The sequence below is a fragment of the Heliangelus exortis genome, chromosome 1 (genome assembly GCF_036169615.1).
Source record: "Heliangelus exortis chromosome 1, bHelExo1.hap1, whole genome shotgun sequence".
Lineage (NCBI taxonomy): Eukaryota > Metazoa > Chordata > Aves > Apodiformes > Trochilidae > Heliangelus > Heliangelus exortis.
Window position 1 is genome coordinate 1,514,177 of NC_092422.1, and position 5,204 is coordinate 1,519,380.

The window sequence follows — 5,204 nt, forward strand, 5'->3', positions numbered from 1 at the left end:
GGAGATGGTGCTGCAGGGATGCTGGATCCTACAAGAATGTCTTTGGGGGATGATGCTGGGTGACTGATGGATCCCAAGAGAATATCTTGGGGAGCTGCTGGTGCTGGATCCCAGGAGAATATCTCTGGGGGCAGGGGAGAGGATGCTGCAGGGATGCTGGATCCTACAAGAATGTCTTTGGGGGATGATGCTGGGTGACTGATGGATCCCAAGAGAATATCTTGGAGAGCTGCTGGTGCTGGATCCCAGGAGAATATCTCTGGGAGCAGGGGAGAGGATGCTGCAGGGATGCTGGATCCTACAAGAGCATCTTGGGGGCAGGGTGCTGAAGGGATGCCAGATCCCAGGAGAACATCCTAGGGGATGATACTTCAGGGATGCTGGATCCCACAAGAACATCTTGGGGGGGATGAGATGATGCTGCAGTGATGTCAGATCCCATGAGAACGTTTTGGGGGGATGATGCTGAACCCCAGAAGAGTATTTTGGAGGAGCACAGTTGCACACTTGCCAGACCCCATTCTAAACCCTTCCCCAGCATCATCTGCTGGAGGTCAGACACGAGGATGGATGGAGCAGCACCATGGCACAGGGCTCCAACACCCCCAAACCACCTGCTGAACCACCAGATAACTGCCCTGGCAACACCAGCCCTCCTCATCGAGTTAGGGAAAGGGAAAAAAAGAATATATATGTATAAAATAAAGCTTTTTTCTTTGATGTCAGCCAGGGAGCAGGTAAATCTCCAGCTGTCCTGGTGCCAAGTTCCATCCAGTCCTCGATGCTCTTGTCTATAATTAAAACAACTCCCTTGTAGGGTTCAGTCCCATTCTCCACCCCCCCCCCAGACCATAGCTGGTGCCATCTGAGCTAAAACATCCCAGCTCCACTTTCAAATAAATCAAAAAGGGAACTAAAAATCCTGGTTTCAGTTATGTTATGGCTGGAGCACAAAGAAATTCAAAAGCAGGAGAGAGATTTGGAGATAGGGCCGTGGAGTTGCCCTTAAAAGGGAAAATTTGCACCCTCTTGGCTGAGCCTGATGGGTTCAAGCAAGGTGAGGAGCAGCATCCTCAGGGTCTGGTCCCACCAAGCCCAGTGCTGGAATTGCTAAAAATCCTTTTGAAATGACTCCAAAGCCCTGAGGGGCTCAGGGGGGGTGTATTGGGGTCAGCAGAACCATCCCAAGGAGTTGTTGGTGAAAAAAAAAAAAAAAAAATCTCAGTATAAATTATTAAAAGATAAATTCTATAAAGGTCACATGTTAATAATTTAGGAAGAGATAATTATTTTTAAAGAAATGATGCTGGGTGCACTGCCTTGCCCTGGGGAACCATTGGTGTCCCCAGGATGTCACCACCATCCCCAGTCCTGGGAGGTTCCTCAGTGCTTCCGTAGCACTTTTCACCCCCAGAACTGGTGAGGACAAAGCCCTTGCTCTCAGCTGGTACCTCAGGGAAAAATCCTGCAAAACCCACCCCAAATGATTATGTTTTCACCCAGAAGCCAAGAGCTGCCTGTTCTAGGCCACCAATTTAGGGACAGCAAGTGGGACAACAGATGGAGAAGGAGCTGAATGATGGAGCAGAACCCACAGGAGAAAGGGGGACACAGGGAGGTGGGACTCCAGGAGAACATTTTGGGGGGGAAGTGATGCTGCAGGGATGCCAGATCCCAGGAAGACATCCTGGGGGGGGAGGGGGGGGGGAATTGTGCTGCAGGGGGGGTACTGGACCCCAGAAGAACATCTGGGGGGGGATGGTTCAGGGATGCTGGACCCCAGGACAACATCTTGGGGGGGATGGTTCAGGGATGCTGGACCCCAGGAGAACATCTTGGGGGGGATGGTTCAGGGATGCTGGACCCCAGGAGAACATCTTGGGGTGTGAAGGTGTTTCAGGGATGCTGGACCCCAGGAGAAAATATTGGCAGGGGGTGATGCTTCAGGGATCCTGGACCCCAGGACAACATCTTGGGTGGGGGGGGAATTGTGCTGCAGGGATACTGGACCCCAGGAGAACATCTTGGGGGGGGATGGTTCAGGGATGCTGGACCCCAGGAGAACATCTTGGGGGGTGGTTCAGGAATGCTGGACCCCAGGAGAACATCTTGGGGAGGGATGGTGCTTCAGGGATCCTGGACCCCAGGACAACATCTTGGGGGGGGAATTGTGCTGCAGGGATACTGGACCCCAGGAGAACATCTTGGGGGGGGATGGTTCAGGGATGCTGGACCCCAGGAGAACATCTTGGGGTGTGAAGGTGTTTCAGGGATGCTGGACCCCAGGACAACATTTTGGGGGGGGAATTGTGCTGCAAGGATACTGGATCCCAGGAGAACATCTTGGGGGGGGATGGTGCAGGGATGCAGGACCCCAGGAGAACATCTTGGGGGGGGAATTGTGCTGCAAGGATACTGGACCCCAGGAGAACATCTGGGGGGGGTGGTTCAGGAATGCTGGACCCCAGGAGAACATCTGGGGGGGATGGTTCAGGGATGCTGGACCCCAGGAGAACATCTGGGGGGGGGGATGGTTCAGGGATGCTGGATCCCAGGAGAACATCTGGGGGGAAGGGGTGGTTCAGGGATGCAGGACCCCAGGACAACATCTTGGGTGGGGGGGAATTGTGCTGCAGGGATACTGGACCCCAGAAGAACATCTTGGGGGGGGATGGTTCAGGGATGCTGGACCCAGGAGAACATCTTGGGGGGGGAATTGTGCTGCAGGGATACTGGATCCCAGGAGAACATCTTGGGGGGGATGGTGGTGCAGGGATGCAGGACCCCAGGACAACATCTTGGGGGGAGGGGGAATTGTGCTGCAGGGATACTGGATCCTAGGAGAACATCTGGGAGGGATGGTTCAGGGATGCTGGACCCCAGGACAACATCTTGGGGTGTGAAGGTGTTTCAGGGATCCTGGACCCCAGGACAACATCTTGGGGGGGGGGGGGGGGGAATTGTTCTGCAGGGATACTGGATCCCAGGAGAACATCTGGGGGGGATGGTTCAGGGATGTGGGACCCCAGGAGAACATCTTGGGGAGGGAATTGTGCTGCAGGGATACTGGATCCCAGAAGAACATTTTGGGGGGGGGATGGTTCAGGGATGCTGGACCCCAGGAGAACATCTTGGGGTGTGAAGGTGTTTCAGGAATGCTGGACCCCAGGACAACATTTTGGGGGGGGAATTGTGCTGCAGGGATACTGGATCCCAGGAGAACATCTTGGGGGGGGGGTGGTGGTTCAGGGATGCTGGACCCCAGGAGAACATCTTGGGATGGATGCTGCAGGGATGCTGGACCCCAGGAGAACATCTTGGGATGGATGCTGCAGGGATCCTGGATCCCAGGACAACATCTTGGGATGGATGCTGCAGGGATCCTGGATCCCAGGACAACATCTTGAGGGGAATTGTGCTGCAGGGATGCTGAACCCCAGGAGAAAGGGGGGAGGATTTTTCAGGAGTTCTGAACTCCAGGACAATATCTTGGGAGTAACACTACTGCGGGGGATGCTGCATCCCAAGAAAATATCTTCAGGAAATAACATCCTGGGATGCCAGATCCCTTGGGGAAGATGATCTGGATTTTGGGAACACACCCAGAAACCCCACCCTTACTCCACACCACTCTGCCCTGGCCAGCAAGGGTTACACAAGCAAGGACTTCACGCTTGGCTGCCGGGGTTGTTGGCCCGGGAACACTCAAGCCCATCCTCTTAAACCGACATGGAAGCAGGAGAGAGCCCTGCCAGCCCCATTCCCGAGAGCTCCCTCCTCATTCCCCCCCCTCGGGAATGGGGATTCATGAGCTTTGCCCGGAGCTATTCAAAGCCCCGTGGGTGCCAGCGCTGCGGCGCCGCGGGAGGAGGTGACGCTTCCAAGAGTTTCCCGGCACAAACCCCCGGAGCGATGGGAACCCAAATCCAGCTTTCAAACACCAAGCCAACGAGACAGCAATCCCAAAAAAAAAAAAAAAAAAAACAAAACACCCCGGGAATCACCCCCAAAAACCACCTTTGAAACCCCCTCCTACCCCCTTTATCCCCTCATCCTCCTCCCCCAGAAGCCTTCATCCTCCCGCAGGTAAAACTTCAGCCACTGGTAAAATATTCAGCAAATAAAAGATTTTTCCTCCTTTCCCCCTCCTCCTCCTCCCCTCTCCCCCAGAAGCCTTCATCCTCCCACTGCTAAAACTTCAGCCATTGATAAAATAGTCAGCAAATAAAAGATTTTTCCTCCTTTTCCCCTCATCCTCCTCTCCCCTCCCCCAGAAGCCTTCATCCTCCCACAGGTAAAACTTCAGCCATTGATAAAATATTCAGCAAATAAAAGATTTTTCCTCCTTTTCCCCTCATCCTCCCCCCCCTCCCAGAAGCCTTCATCCTCCCGCAGCTAAAACTTCAGCCACTGATAAAATATTCAGCAAATAAAAGATTTTTCCTCCTTTTCCCCTCATCCTCCCCCCCCCTCCCAGAAGCCTTCATCCTCCCGCAGCTAAAACTTCAGCCACTGATAAAATATTCAGCAAATAAAAGATTTTTCCTCCTTTTCCCCTCATCCTCCTCCCCTCTCCCCCAGAAACCTTCATCCTCCCGCAGGTGAAACTTCAGCCATTGATAAAATATTCAGCAAATAAAAGATTTTTCCTCTTTTTCCCCTCATCCCCCCTCTCCCCCCCCAGAAGCCTTCATCCTCCCGCAGGTAAAACTTCAGCCATTGATAAAATATTCAGCAAATAAAAGATTTTTCCTCCTTTCCCCCTCATCCTCCTCCCCTCTCCCCCCCAGAAGCCTTCATCCTCCCGCAGCTAAAACTTCAGCCATTGATAAAATATTCAGCAAATAAAAGATTTTTCCTCCTTTCCCCCTCATCCTCCTCTCCCTCCCCCAGAAGCCTTCATCCTCCCGCAGGTAAAACTTCAGCCATTGATAAAATAGTCAGCAAATAAAAGATTTTTCCTCCTTTTCCCTTCATCCTCCCACAAGTAAAACTTCAGCCATTGATAAAATATTCAGCAAATAAAGGATTTTTTCTCCCTTTTTCCCACGCTGCTGGCACAGCAAAGCCCCCGGTTCCTGGGTGAAGGGATTTTTGGTGATTTTTGGGGAGGGGGGAAAGGTTGATATGACACGGGGAATGCCAAGCAAAAGGGCATCTTAAGCCCTTCCTGACAAGGGAAAAAGAATTTTTGGCTCAGCATA